A 16,508-nucleotide genomic window follows, 5' to 3' on the forward strand; every position below is an offset into this window, starting at 1 on the left:
TGCGGTTTTGGATGTGTGTGTATATGTATATATGCATGTGTCCATACACATATGTAGACACAAATAAAAGAAACTTACTTCAACGCAACATTCCAAAAAAAATGTTCACTTCTAACTTTTACAGAACTATTTTCTTCAGCAGATGTAAGGTAAAGAATTTATGAGAAACAAGGAAATTGTCAAACAAAACCAGAGAATCAAAACATAGAACACAATGTGAAATATCTCATTGGAAAAACAACTGACCTGGAAAATAGATGGGGAGAGACAATCTAAAAATCATAGGACTACCTGAAACTCATGATGAAAGAAAGGAGCTAGACATCATCTTTCAGGAAATTATCTAGGAAAATTGGCTTGACATTCTAGAAACAGAGGCCAAAATAAATATTGAAAGAATTCACCCATCACCTCCTGGAAGACATAGGAAAAGCGAAATTCCTAGGAATATTTCAGCCAAACTCCAGAGTTCCCAGCTCAAGGAGAAAATATTGCAAGCAGCTAGAAAGAAACAGTTTGAAAATTGTGGACATACAATCAGGATAACTCAAGATCTAGCAGCTTCTTCATTAAGGGACTCCAGTAGTCAGAGGAACTAAGATGAAAATCAAGAACCACCTACCCAGTAAAACTGAGGATATTACTTCAGGGGAAACAACAGTCATTCAAGGAAATAGAGGACTTTCAAGCATTCTTGAAGAAAAGCCCAGAACTGAGGAGAGAATCTGACTTTCAAACACAAGAATCAAGAGAAGCATGAAAAGGTAAACAGGAAAGAGAAATCCTAAGGCACCTTCTAAAGTTGCTCTGTTTACATTCATATGTGGATAGATAGTATTTGGAACTCTTCAGACTCTTCTCACTATTTGGGTAGTTGGAGGGATTAAACACACACACACTCATATATGCATATACAGACGGAGAGCAAAGGGTGAGTTGAATAAAAGGGATGAAAAAGAAAAAAATCAAAATAAGGGGTGGGAGGAGAAAGGGAGAAGTGGAATGGGGCAAATTATCTCACAAAAGGGGCAAGCAAAAGCTTTTTCCACGGAGGAGAAAAGGGAGGAGGTGAGAGGGCAGAAGGGAAGCTTCCTCGGGTCACACTGGGCTTAAGGAGGGAACAACACGCTCACTCCACTGGGTGTGAAAATCTTTCTTACGCTACAGGGAAGTGGGGGAGAAGGGGACAAGAGGGGTGAGGGGGAGGACACAGGGGAGGAGGAAGTCATCGGAAGTAACCACTTTTGGGGAGGGACAAGTCAGGAGAGAGAACTGGATGAAGCCGGGGCAGGACAGCAAACGCAGCATGACAGTCCTGGAAGTCTTTGGCAAACTCCACGTGGAGAGCCCACAGTGAACTGCTTCCCTTCTCACGGGCGGGAAGAGTAAGCCGGCAAAGCGAAGCTGGTCTCAAGCCCTCCACTGTCCGCAAAGACCTCCAAGTGCTCCAGGACCCGGGACCCCCGGGTGACAACATCACGCAGGACGCGGGGTGGGCAGCGGCAGCAGCGCCCGCGAGTGCCCCCTCGGCCAGCGGGCCAAGGACCAGTGCGCGGGCCCCAGCAGCGCCCACCACGCAGGGCGTCGGCCGCTCCCCCCCCACCCCCAAGGCGCACACACGGACACGCGGCTCACGGCTGGCCCGCGGCCCTGCGTCCTTGAGCTGGGCGGAGCCGCGCATGCTCCGCAGCACTCGCAGCCTCAGGCGTGGGGGGAGCCAGAAAGAGCAAGGCAGCCGCGCGCTTCTCTGCCCACCCCCGGGTCCTCCCCCGCCATCCGGGTCAGCCGCCTTCCCTCCCCGCTCCCTGTCTGCCTCGCGCTAGGGGAAGCGGAGCCAGAGGGTCCCTAAGGCAGACGCCGCCCACCCCGCCATGCGCCACGTGCCTCCCACCAGGACACCCCACCCCGTAGGAGGGGCCTAGGCGGCTGCGTTACGCCTGCATGCGGAGGGGGACCCGGCGTGGGGCTTAAAGGCGCCTGCAAACGTCCTTCACGTGCACGCACGGGGCACGTTTGTGCTGGCAGCGCTCCGCACCCCCAGAGCCAGGGATGCACCGAGAGCGCCCCTCCCCCCGCCTGCTGCTCACCGCGGTCACCCCTTTGCAACCCTCGGGCTGGCAGCAGCCTCCCCGCCCCCCTTGCCTTCATCCTCCCGCGTGGCTCCCTAAATCAGAGGATGCAGGAGCCCCAGGAGCTTAGGAAGCAGGCTGTAGATGCCTCTGCCCGTGGTCAGCCTCAGGCCGCTTGGCGGCTGGGCCAGCACAATAGTACTCGCCAGGCCCCGAAGCGCGCCCCGGCGCCGCCGTTCTCGGGAGTGCGTGTCCGCGTTTTTCCGTGAAACTTTTCACTTTCCTTCTGAAGCTATGATTCTACCTGCTCTGTGCACCTCCCCAGTCCCGTCCGACTGCTGCGTGGGATACCAGACTGGCTCGGACCAGGCAAGTGCCGCATCAAGCCAGAAGCCTGAAAGCCATTTTTCTGTTTCTTCCTCAAGCGCGCTTTGGGGTCCTTTGATGTGTCCTCGAAATGCACAGTTTTCAGTCACCTCTTCGGGTGCCCGTTCCTTCCGAAAAGGAAGTCCTGGCGTTCTCGTCCCTTCAAAGCCATGCCTGCCCGCTGTGCTAGCTTGGAGCAATTCCCGTAGCTCTGCTTCTTGTTTTCAAGTGGAAGTGACGTTTTAGGTCTGTTTTGCAGGTGGTCTGCGAGCGTTGTTATCAATAGAACCAGCAGGGAGTCCTGTTTCATGCGTGAAAATAACCTGAAGTAGACCCAGAAATCGCAGTGCAAACTGCTGCCCTCAATTCAGGCTATTTCTGACCCTGTCAGAGGGCTGGAGCCTGCTGGAGGTGGAAAACGTTCCCGCAGAACACCTAAAATTCACATGCTGCTGCCTGCCACATGAATCACAGATTTCTGTACAAATGGGAGGTGTCCCTTGTACTTAGATGTTTACTTCTTCATGACTATGTGGGTTACAATTTCTTTCAAATGAAGAGCTTTCCACCAGATGTTATATTGAGTCCTGAGTTCAAATAGAAGCAGCGAAACATACGTGTTTTTCCACTAAGTGCAGTCATCAAAATCCAACCTTTTTTTGGATTAAAAATATTCTGAATTAATACCTCTTACTCTCTTGAAGTCCTGACAAGTTAAATCCTTTGCATCTTGTGACTTAACTCATGCCTCTCTTGGACCCTTTGCTTAGATTTTTCAAAATCGCAATTGAAACATAAAGCTGAAGATGATGGAACATGCTAGAAAGTGTATAACTATCCTACAACTCAAGATCCCTTTTTCTTACAAAGTACTTCATTGTAGCATTAGAAATAATATGAAATCGTATTTTTCCTTTCTATTTGAACAGTCAAGAGCCCAGAAAAACAGATTGCTACTTTCGTATTCCATGATGGGGTTGCATGTTTTGCCATGATGTGTTCCAATGGGATGAGGGGAAAGGAAGAGAAGAGAAGAATTGGAGGAGCCCCAAAGGAAGTGAAAATTCAAGGCAAGAACTGATTCAACTTAAAGAACAACGGCCAAGATGTGAGGGGTCAGTCATTCTGGTTCGACATCCTGCTATGACAATGTATAGGTAGGTATTAGAGAAAATTATTTAATCTCTTCAGTTATATTTGGAAAGGGTCATTTTGTAGGAAATAAGTGCTCCAAGTGATCAAAATTTAAAAGAAAAGTAGGAAAATTTTATGAATGAAGAAGTCAAAAATAATAGTTGAAGATTGAATCTTACCAATCCACAGGCAGCTGAAAATTGAGTGTACTTAATCAGACTCACTTGGGATCTCCCTTGTTACTTAAAACCATTCTTGGCACCTAAATATGAAAGATTTGAAATGGGATTTCCTCCTGCATTGCATACATATGCTCTTTTTATTCTACCAGCACTCAGATTGCTGTCTGGATGATTTTCCCTCTTTAATTTCCTTTTTTTTTTTTTCAATTTCCATTTGAAATTACTGATATCTTCTTCCAGAAATTTAACCTACCCAATTTATAGAGGTGAAATTCAAACACAACATTATTCTCAGAGCTTCATATTTTTCTTCTTTTTTAAGCCTTAAAAATTAAACTCAATAGACACACTTTATCATTGACGCCTGTGACAGAATTAGTTTGAAAGTAGCCATTAATGTTGCTCATAATACTAATAATATCATTTCCTTAATAATAATAATTACACTCCATTCTCTGAATTGCTCAAAATATGAGTCAGTTTTTGCAGTTGTATCATAACTAGGATTGTGTTATCCAGTCACTTTGACATGTTAGTCAAACTGAAAACAATGAGTTATATCTGGGTAGAATACTTGGAAAAAAAACAACAATCTCTCCATGGTAAAATAATGCCTAAGTGTCACTCCTACGGAGAACATGTGAACATACATTTCTTCTATGGCCTTTAAAAAAAATATGGGTCTTTAAAAGGGTTGTATAAGACCTCCCAATATAAGTCTTGTGTCCTTTTTCTATACCAGTTCTTAGAATTTCAAATTAAGCGACAAATTAAAACGTAATATCTAGATAATCTAATTGACAATTTATTTTCACCATAATTTCCTCTTATGTTCCACCTTATTTGCAGCTATAAAGTTAAATATTATGATCCTTGGAAAAGAATTCTTTTTTGTTGTCACTGGAGGAAAGTGGATATGAGGAGTGCAACCATATCTTCCCAATTCTAATGACCTTATACCCTCCCAAGAAGTTCCTTTGCTATTGATGGATCTATTGCCTAAACCTGAGGAGAGAAGAGATAAAGACCATCTCTGGCAAATTAAATAGGTGTCGTTTCATTTTCACAGTCAGGTATCCCAAGGATTTTCTTGATAGAACTCAACTTATTAAAATAATAGACCTAAGAAATTTCCAGATGGTCTTCCAATTGACTAAAACATGAAGGCCCTAATTCATGTTCTTCCCAATCAAGGGTCAGTAAATTGTTTAACTACTTACAATTATGGCTGACGTATCAATCGATGATATACATTTTATTATTTGATCGTGGGAACAACCTTGTGACTAGTAATTGTTCTCCCCACATTTGAGAGGAGGAATTATCCCAACGGGAGGAGATGGCTTGACTCTGTTAAGACACCTGAGAGATGTTGGACACAGCGTTTGAACCCAGAATTTTGGCCACTGGGGGTAGTGCAATAGATACAGTGCTAGATTTGGAATCCAGAAGTCCTGAGTTCCAATCCTTCCTCAGACAATGACTTAGCTGTGTGACTCTGGGGAAGTCATTTAACCTCTCAACCTCAGTTTCTTCATCCATCAAATGAGTATAGAAACGTTTACCTCACAGGGCTGAAGATCAGATGATTTCTACAAAGTGCTTTGCAAAGCTTGAAGCACTATTTAAAATGCTAGCTAACACAATTATGGTGACTGCAAATCCAGTGTTAATTTCCTGCCCTTAAGATAGGCTAAGAAGATAGAAGGGACCTTGGAGGCAAGGAACACAATGCTCTTCTGTTTATCAATCACAAAACTGAAGCACAGAGAAGTAATTTGCCCAAGGTCGCAGGAGTAGAGCCTTGGACCGGATTTAAATCCAGGTCTTACTGACTCTGTGTATGATCTTCTAATGCTTCAGTTCTTAGGGAATAGATTCTGCAAAACAAATTCAAAATTTCTCATTTCTTACCACTTACTCTTATTTTTTTTTTTTATTAAACTAGGACCAAACCAAAGAGAAAACACGTTTTGTTATTATTTCTGTTTAATGATAATATGAATAACATTACAAAACATAGTTTCCCTACATCAGAATCATAATGTTCCCAATATGACTGCCAAGAAATGTGGAAAGTTGATTGCTTTAGAATAGTAAGAGCTAAGAATGTAATATAAAGATGGCGTTCAATCACAGAAGTGGGCTGGCAGTCAGGAGATTCGGGTTCTAGTCTTGGATCCTGGTTTGCCAGCAGTCACTTGAAGGCACAGCATTTGATGTCTTGATTCTTTCATTTCACAGAAACAGCTATGTGACATAGCAAAAAGAGCAGTGGATTTGGAGTTAGGATACTTGGGCAGCTACGTATAAAACTGGGTAAAATTTCAGGCCTGGAGTCAGCAAGGAGAGAGAGTTCCAATTGTCCCTCAGATACTTACTAGCCCTGTGACCCTGGGCAAGTCTCTTAACTCTGCCTCAGTTTCTTCTTCTGTAAAATGAGCGAGAGAAGGATATGGCAAATCTCTCCAGTATCTTTACCGAGAAAACACCCAACAGAGAGCTGGACACGACTGAAAAAGGACTGAACAAAAAGGCTTGCGTTGGAGTGCTTGCATTTACTAGCTATGTGACCACAAGCCTCAGTTTCCTCATTTATAACATGAGGAAAATAATAGTGCCTACATCACAGAGTTGTAATGAAAGTGCTTTACAAATTGTTTAAGTGCCATGTAGATCGGTAAAAGCAAGAGAACTCAGAGTTTTCAGGAAAACATCATGGTAACTACAAAGCTCTACCAAAATGTGAAGGATTTCTGTAATTGTCCTTCAAAGGGAGGCAGTGATACCAGCCTTAACTGTTTCCACAGGTTTTTCTGTTACATTAGTGATCCCAGCAGAGCTCCTCAAGGTCACAGACTGGTTTTGAGGGGTAAGAATTATTGGAAGATAGAGTTGTGGCAAGGTTTTTGAGGATTCTCCATCACAGTACAATAACTGCCGTTGTATTTTCTTCAAATGTTTATTTATTTCTTTTTAGGTTTCAATATTGATTTCCACAAAATTTTGAGTTCCAAATTTTCTCCCCATCTCTCCCCTCCCCACACCCCGCAACGCCTTGCATTCTTATTGCCCCTTCCCTCTATATGTTCTGCCTTCTATCACATCACTCTTTTCCCTCATCCCCTTCTTTACTCTTTTTTTGTGGGCCAAATAGATTTCTATACCCCATTACCTCTATTTCTTATTTCTCATTTGTACGCAAAAACAATTCTAAATATTTGTTCCTAATACTTTGAATGCCCATTTCTCCCCATTCCTCCCTCCACACCCATCCCCACTGAGAAGGCAAGCTATACAACATAGGCTATATATGTGTAGTTTTGCAAAACCTTCCAAAATGGTCATGTTGTATCAGATTAACATGTTGCGTAAGACAATTTACTTCATTATATTGACATTTCTTTACAATTTGTTCTCTGTGATTAAAGCTACTGTAATTTGTGTCCCAATTATTTTCTCCTTCTCTTGCTTACAATACATTCCCTTTAAGAAGGAAGTAATTTGGATTCCAATTTCATGAAACCTCAATGATGTTGCTAATGAAAAGTCTATTTTCATGACACTCATTATCAGGAACAGGACTTGCTTTACATTTGTGTAGGGACACAGTACTGAATCTTCTCCTTTGTATTCTCTTCTCTCCAAGGATAAAATTTTTAAATCAATGAAAGTTCTGGGTTAAAGTTGTTGCAAGTTTGCAGACCTTGCACTTTGTGTTTCTTTCCGTATCCCCCTTTTCCCACTTTTAACTTTTACCTTTATGAAAAGAAAACCATCCTTTCCCCCCAAAAACATAGTTTAGCGTCATGACTGCCACATCATCAGCCTTTAAAAAATGTTGACTGCTATGGAAAGATACCTCCACTCCAGAAATTGTTCTTTGAAATGGGGGGACACTGTGGGTGTGAAAGGCTACGTATCACGTCAAACTTTCTTTAACACGTTGGAGGGCCTCATAACACATGCTCCTGCTGGGCCCTCCAGATGATATCTGATCAGGGTGTTGTCCCTAGGCAACCAAGGTCTCACCATGAGGGTTCAACAGGAACAGGCACTGAAAACCAGTCTGCCTTCTTCTTCCACTCCTTTTCCACCCTTCCTGCCAATGTTCCCTTCCTCTTTGCCAAATTTGCTATTTCTGCATTTGTAGCATCTCTCACTTCGGATCCATTCCCATCGACTCACAAAACTATCTCCTTCGATTAAGCTCTTTTTACCTCTCGCCTAGATTATTGCAACAGCTCTCTAATTTCTCCCCACATCACGTCTTTCCTACTTCTGTCTATCCTACACCACAGCTCATAAAGTAATTTTCCTTAAGTGTAGAACTGACCATGTCAATACCTATAGCCAACCAATTCAAGTGGCTTATTATTGCCTTTACAACAAAATAGAAAGTCTATAGCTGTTTTCCTGTTTGGCTTTGGAAACCCCACAGCACCTAGCACCCATCCGTCTTTCCAGCCCTCCTGTATATTACTTTTCCTCCGACATTCTGTAATCCAGCCAAAGTGGTCTTCTCTCTGCTCTACACTCGCAAAACTTCATCTCCAATCACTGTGCCTTTGCACTGACCAATCCCCTGGAAGGCACTCCTTCCTCATCTCTACCTCATAGAGTCTATCTCTTCTTGGATGGAGCTCACATATCATCTTCAACACAAAACCTTTCTTCATCCTCCAACAGCTAGTGCCTCCCTTTCACAGCAACTTGTTTTTCCTTCTTCTCTACTTTTATGTAAGTATTTTTTATTGTCATGCCCTCCCACTCTGCCCTCACAGAACAATTTTTTAAAACTCTCCTAGTAAATATGCCTAGTCCAACAAAAGATACTTCCAAATTGCCCACATGCAAATATGCAGATCTCCTTATAAATTTCAAGTCCATCCCTCCTCGGCATGATTAAATCGTCTAGGTTCAAGGTGTGTCATTACGTTTCTCAGAGTTCTAAAACATTTCAAAAGTGTTTTTCTCTGTACAGTTGTGCGTGTGGACATGGTCGCCTGGTTCTGTTCATTTTATGGGTTCCAATGGGCCCTCCCAGTTTCCTCTGAAATGGCCCGTTTCATCTGCCACAATTCTTTTAGCTATTCACAAATAGATGTACACGCCCTTAGTTTCCAGTTTTTAACTACCATGACAAAAACATGTAATCATATATGCGGTTGTTGACTTAATATCTAGGCTGTATTCATATCGTCTTTCTCATTAGAATGGAAGTTTACTGGAAGTAGAAATGTTTCATCCTTTGTACTTGTATTCCACTGCCTAACCTAGTACCTGGTTTATAGTAGCTGCTTAATAAATACTTGATTGATTGCTCGTTGGATGGTAATTCTCCAATCCTGGTCTGACAGGAGGGGAACTCAGAATCCTGAAAGTAGCCAGGCTAGCCTTGGTAAGAATGAGGGATGATTCTTCAGTGACCAGATGAAAGGAAGTTAGAGAGGTAAATGGAAGTAAAGGAATTAATGGATTGAGCAAGAGTATGCCTAAAAAATGTAAATAGATCATGCCAAAAGTCACCCTAGGACAATATCATCTTAATACCTTGAGGGGCCCTTGGAGGTCATTTCATCTGTAATCGAATCAAGGACACAAACCATAACTCAAGCACTTGCCATATATATTGCAGTGGAAATTTCATTTGGATTATTGGACTAAGTGACTCCATGTGGAGGTCCCTTCAGACTTTAAAATTCAGATTCATTAATTTTGTAGATGACTCTGAATTGCCCGATGCTGTAATCTGAAGAATAGAATTCGAAATATGTTTCACAAAATTTCTAAAACCTCAATTGTCAACAAAATTGCCATTAATGAGAATGTAAAAGTTTAGTGTCTCATAGTGTACTCCTTTACTCTAGTTAAAAATAGTCCAATACACATACGTTCATTGGAAAGAAGAAATGATTTTCAGTCACAATGACACAAACAAAATGAAAGTATCACATAGACTATATCATGTTACCGTGAAAAAATTAACATAATTCTATGCCAAAATTAAATTGCTTCAAATTACAAAGAATGAATTTAGAAGTCCATGTTCACTAGAGAATGAAGTGTATTTATTTGCCTCCAAACACAGTAACTCCATATAGACACATGTAAACCATTTCCATTAAAGCACAGAAAAAAGAAAAACATTTAGATGATGAAAGCAATTCTTCTCAGAGGCCTGGAGAAGAAAAATAAGCAACAGAAATAGGCAGAAATTACAAAAGAATAAAAGCCAAAATATGAAATGACCAAATTTGTGACATTCTACCTCATGGCAATGACTGTGGTAAAGGAAGCAAGTTTTGGTTTCTACGTTTCTCCTAGTGAGAGATTTTGTGATATCAGAAGGGAAACTGCCACAATAGGAAAGAGCAATTCTTAGGGTGCTTCTTCTTTCTATATCCAAGGAATGGGGCAAGGCGAAGATAAATTTTTACACCTCTTTACGTTTTATGAAATAGCAGGACACACTTCCAATGTACTTACCTCCAATGTTTTCTTAATACATGCTTGAATCTGCTCCTAAGGCTACTATAGGTATGACCCAAATAGTTTCACTGTCAACTTAATATAAGGGCATGATTAGTGGGATATGAAGTATGAAGGCCACTAATTTAGGAAAAACTCCTAAAAGTATGAACTGTTTCTCAATGAAGACTTCAAAATTCATTTGAAAAGTGTTCTAAATCATCATATTGTCCGTGAAGAGAGTAAAGGGAACCAATGCTGCTAACGTAATATCTGACTTTTGTTGAATGTATATGTTTAGATTCCTTCAAATATATCTACCATATTGGCCACTGGAGAAATTTCCAATGGGATATTTTCAAATATCTCCCAGATAACTCCAAACTCGATTATGAGGTCATCGCAGCAGCTACGAAATGTGGAGGTTTACCCTTTGCATGTATTACTTCAAATTTTGAATTTCGCTGATTGGCCCAAATGTGTTTATTTGCATTCCTAAGGTCCTCAATTGAAGAAATGTTACATACTGAGAAAACACCAGGAAACTTGTAGAAGGTTAAAGTTCATGTTGTCCCTGAAGATTGTAAGGAAACCAGTGCTGGTGAAGTAGTGTCTTTCTTGCGTTGAATATAGGCCTTGAGATACCTTCAGATATATCTCCCCTATTGATGAATGGAGAAATTTCGGATGGGATATTGGAAATATGTCGCAGATAACAACCAACTCTATACTGAGGACAGGCCTGCAGATACGAAACGTGGAGATTTACCCTTTCCATATATAGATCTAAGTTTTCCATTTAGCTTTCTTCCCAAAATGGGTTTATTTGCATTCCTCTGGCCTTCATTTGAAGAAGTCTTCTAGGTAGACAAAACCGCAGTAAATTTGTAGAAGTTTCAAGCTCATGTTGTCCCTGAAGAGAGTAAAGCGAATCAATGCTGTGAAGGTTATATCTTCCTTGTGTTCAATGTGTGTCTTGAGATACCTTTCTATATATCTACCATAAAGGTGAAATGAGCAATCGGGAATGTGTTCCTTGCAAATACCCCCTAAGAAAGTGCAAACCTTGTATTGTGCTGATTGCTGCATAGAAGTCATCTGGAGTTTTACCTTTGACCTATATTCCTTCAAAGATGTATGTGAAGGTACCTTGTGTAAATGTGTTGATTTTGATTCTTAAGGCCTCTAATGGAGAATTGTAATATTGTGAGGTAACCCCGAGGAAATTTGTAGAAGGTGGAATCTCATATTGTCCATGAAGAGAGTAAAGAACCAAGGCTGCTAGTTGAATATCTTCCTTGTGTTGAATGTATGTCTTGAGATACCTTCAAATATATCCCCCATATTGGCCACTGGAGAAATTTCCAATGGGATATTTTCAAATATCTCCCAGATAACTGCAAACTCCATTATGAGGTCATCGCAGCAGCTACGAAACGTGGAGGTTTCCCCTTTACATATATTACTTCAGATATTCAATTTCGATGATTGGCCAAAATGTGTTTATTTGCATTACTAAGGTCTTCAGTTGAAGGAATCTTACATACTGAGAAAACACCAGGAAACTTGTAGAAGGTTAAAGTTCATGTTGTCCCTGAAGAGAGTCAGGAAACCAGTGCTGGTAAATTAGTGTCTTTCTTGCGTTGAATGTAGGCCTTGAGATACCTTCAGATATATCTCCCCTATTGATGAATGGAGAAATTTCAGATGGGATATTGGAAATATGTTGCAGATAACAACCAACTCTATACTGAGGACAGGCCTGCAGATACGAAACGTGGAGATTTGCCCTTTACATATATAGATCTAAGTTTTCCATTTAGCTCTCTTCCCAAAATGGGTTTATTTGCATTCCTGTGGCCTTCATTTGAAGAAGTCTTTTATCTAGGAAAAACCGCAGTAGATTTGTAGAAGTTTCAAGCTCATGTTGTCCCTGAAGAGAGTAAAGCGAATCAATGCTGTGAAGGTTATATCTTCCTTGTGTTCAATGTATGTCTTGAGATACCTTCCTATATATCTACCATAAAGGCGAAATGAGCAATCGGGAATGTGTTCCTTGTAAATACCCCCTAAGAAAGTGCAAACCTTGTATTGTGCTGATATGCTGCATAGAAGTCATCTGGAGTTTTACCTTTGACCTATGTTCCTTCAAAGATGTATGTGAAGGTACCTTGTGTAAATGTGTTGATTTTGATTCTTAAGGCCTCTAATGGAGAATTGTAATATTGTGAGGTAACCCCGAGGAAATTTGTAGAAGGTGGAATCTCATATTGTCCATGAAGAGAGTAAAGAACCAAGGCTGCTAGTTGAATATCTTCCTTGTGTTGAATGTATGTCTTGAGATACCTTCAAATATATCCCCCATATTGGCCACTGGAGAAATTTCCAATGGGATATTTTCAAATATCTCCCAGATAACTGCAAACTCCATTATGAGGTCATCGCAGCAGCTACGAAACGTGGAGGTTTCCCCTTTACATATATTACTTCAGATATTCAATTTCGATGATTGGCCAAAATGTGTTTATTTGCATTACTAAGGTCTTCAGTTGAAGGAATCTTACATACTGAGAAAACACCAGGAAACTTGTAGAAGGTTAAAGTTCATGTTGTCCCTGAAGAGAGTCAGGAAACCAGTGCTGGTAAATTAGTGTCTTTCTTGCGTTGAATGTAGGCCTTGAGATACCTTCAGATATATCTCCCCTATTGATGAATGGAGAAATTTCAGATGGGATATTGGAAATATGTTGCAGATAACAACCAACTCTATACTGAGGACAGGCCTGCAGATACGAAACGTGGAGATTTGCCCTTTACATATATAGATCTAAGTTTTCCATTTAGCTCTCTTCCCAAAATGGGTTTATTTGCATTCCTGTGGCCTTCATTTGAAGAAGTCTTTTATCTAGGAAAAACCGCAGTAGATTTGTAGAAGTTTCAAGCTCATGTTGTCCCTGAAGAGAGTAAAGCGAATCAATGCTGTGAAGGTTATATCTTCCTTGTGTTCAATGTATGTCTTGAGATACCTTCCTATATATCTACCATAAAGGCGAAATGAGCAATCGGGAATGTGTTCCTTGTAAATACCCCCTAAGAAAGTGCAAACCTTGTATTGTGCTGATATGCTGCATAGAAGTCATCTGGAGTTTTACCTTTGACCTATGTTCCTTCAAAGATGTATGTGAAGGTACCTTGTGTAAATGTGTTGATTTCGATTCTTAAGGCCTCTAATGGAGAACTGTAATATTGTGAGGTAACCCCGAGGAAATTTGTAGAAGGTGGAATCTCATATTGTCCATGAAGAGAGTAAAGAACCAAGGCTGCTAATTGAATATCTTCCTTGTGATCAATGTATGTGTTGAGATACAAAAACCCAGGAAACTGGAGAAGGTTAAAACTCATGTTGTCCCTGAAGAGAGTAAAGCGAATCAATAGTGTTAAGGTTATATCTTTCTTGTGTTCAGTGGATGTGTTTAGATACCTTCATATGTATCTACCATAATGGCAAAATGAGCGTTTGGGAATGCATTCATTGCAAATAACCCCTAAGAAATTGCCAACCTTGTATTGTGCTCATTGTTGCAGATAAGTCATCTGGAGTTTTACCTTCTACCTATATTACTTCAAAGTTGTATGTGAAGGTACCTTGTGTAAATATGTTTCTTTTGATCCTTGAGGCCTCTAATGGACAAATGTAATATTGTGAGATAACCACCAGGAAATTTGTGGAAGGTGGAATCACATGTTGTCCATGAAGAGAGTAAAGAACCAAGGCTGCTAATTGAAAATCTTCCTTGTGTTGAATGTATGTCTTTAGATACCTTCAAGTATATCTAGCATATTGGCCAATGGAGAAATTTCCAATGGGATATTTTCAAATATCTCCCAGATAACCACTGACTCTATTATGAGGTCATTGCATCAGCTAAGAAACGTCGAGGTTTACCCTTTGTGTATATTACTTCAAACTTTCAACTTCCCTTATTTACCACAATGTGTTTTTTTGGATTACTAAGGTCCTCAAATGAAGGAATCCTACATACTGGCAAAACACCAGGAAACTTGTAGAAGGTTAAAGCTCATGTTGTCCCTGAAGAGAGTAAGGAAACCAGCGCTGCTAAAGTAGTGCCTTTCTTGTGTTCAATGTAGGCCTTGAGGTACCTTCAGATATGTCTACCCTATTGACGAATGGAGAAATTTCGAATGGGATATTGGAAATAGGTCCCAGATAACTACCAACTCTATGCTGAGGACACTGCTGCGGGTACAAAATGTAGAGATTTACCCTTTACATATATAGATCTAAATTTTCTATTTAGCTGTCTTCCCAAAATGTGTTTATTTGCATTCCTATGGCCTTCATTTGAAGAAGTGTTTTATCTAGGAAAAACCGCAGGAAATTTGTAGAAGTTTCAAGCTCATGTTGTCCCTGAAGAGAGTAAAGTGAATCAATGCTGTGAAGGTTATATCTTCCTTGTGTTCAATGTATGTCTTGAGATACCTTCCTATATATCTACCATATTGGCCAATGGAGATATTTCGAATGGGATATTTGCAATTATCTCCCCTATAATTACAAACTCTCTATTGAGGTCACTGCTGCAGATGTGAAATGTGGAGGTTACCCTTTACAGAAAGTACTCCAAAGGTTTCTCTTTCACTTATTGGCCAAATGTGTTTATTTGGATTCCTATGGCCTTTGTTTCAAGAAATCTTCTATCTAGAGAAAAACCCAGGAAATTGGAGAAGGTTAAAGCTCATGTTGTCCCTGAAGAGAGTAAAGCGAATCAATAGTGTTAAGGTTATATCTTCCTTGTGTTCAATGGATGTGTTGAGATACCTTCATATGTATCTACCATAATGGCGAAATGAGCGTTTGGGAATGTGTTCATTGAAAATACCCCTAAGAAATTGCCAACCTTGTATTGTGCTCATTGCTGCAGATAAGTCATCTGGAGTTTTACCTTTTTCCTCTATTTCTTCAAAGTTGTATGTGAAGGTACCTTGTGTAAATGTGTTTCTTTCGATTCTTGGGTCCTCTAATGGAGACATGTAACATTGTGAGATAACCACCAGGAAATTTGTGGAAGGTGGAATCACATATTGTCCATGAAGAGAGTAATGAACCCATGCTGCTAATTGAACATCTTCTTTGTGTTGAATGTATGTCTTTAGATACCGTCAAGTATATCTACCATATTGGCCAATGGAGAAATTTCCAATGGGTTATTTTCAAATATCTCCCAGATAACTAGTGACTCTATTATGAGGTCATTGCATCAGCTGCGAAACGTGGAGGTTTACCCTGTGCATGTATTACGTCAAATTTTCAACTTCCCTTATTTGCCACAATGTGTTTTTTTGGACTACTAAGGTCCTCAAATGAAGGACTCTTACAGAGTGAGAAAACACCAGGAAACTTGTAGAAGGTTCAAGCTCATGTTGTCCCTGAAGAGAGTAACGAAACCAGTGCTGCTCAAGTAGTGCCTTTCTTGTGTTGATTGTAGGTCTTGAGATACCTTCAGATATTTCTACCCTATTGACGAATGGAGAAATTTTGAATGGGATATTGGAAATGTCCCAGATAACTACAAACTCTATACTCAGGACATTGCTGCAGGTATGAAAAGTGGAGCTTTACCCTTTACATATATAGATCTAAGTTTTCCATTTAGATGTCTTCCCAAAATGTGTTTATTTGCTTTCCTGTGGCCTTCATTTGAAGAAGTCTTATATCTAGAAAAAACCCCAGGAAATTTGTAGAAGTTTCAAGCTCATGTTGTCCCTGAAGAGAGTAAAGGGCAACAATGCTGTTAAGGTTATATCTTCCTTGTGTTTAATGTATGTGTTGACGCAAACCAAAACTCAAGCACTTGCTGTATATATTGCAGTGGTAATTTCATTTGGATTATGGGACTAAGTGACTCCATGTGGAGGTCCCTTCACAATTTAAAATTCAGATTCATTAATTTTGCAGATGACTGAATTGCTCAATGCTGTGTAATCTTAAGAATAGAATTCAAAATATATTTCACAAATTTTTTAAAAGCTCAATTGTCAGCAAAATTGCCATTAATAAGAACGTAAAAGTTTAGTGTCTCATGGTCTTCTCCTTTAATTTAGTTAAAAACAGTCCAACAAAGATACGTTCATTGGAAAGAAGAAACGTTTTTGAGTCATAATGATACAAACAAAATGAAAGTATCACATTGAGTAAATCATGTGACCATGAAAAAATTCACATAATCCTCTGCCAAAATTAAATTGCTTCAAAGTACAAAGAATG

This window comes from Notamacropus eugenii, chromosome 1 (assembly GCF_028372415.1).
Source record: "Notamacropus eugenii isolate mMacEug1 chromosome 1, mMacEug1.pri_v2, whole genome shotgun sequence".
Classification (NCBI taxonomy): Eukaryota; Metazoa; Chordata; class Mammalia; order Diprotodontia; family Macropodidae; genus Notamacropus; species Notamacropus eugenii.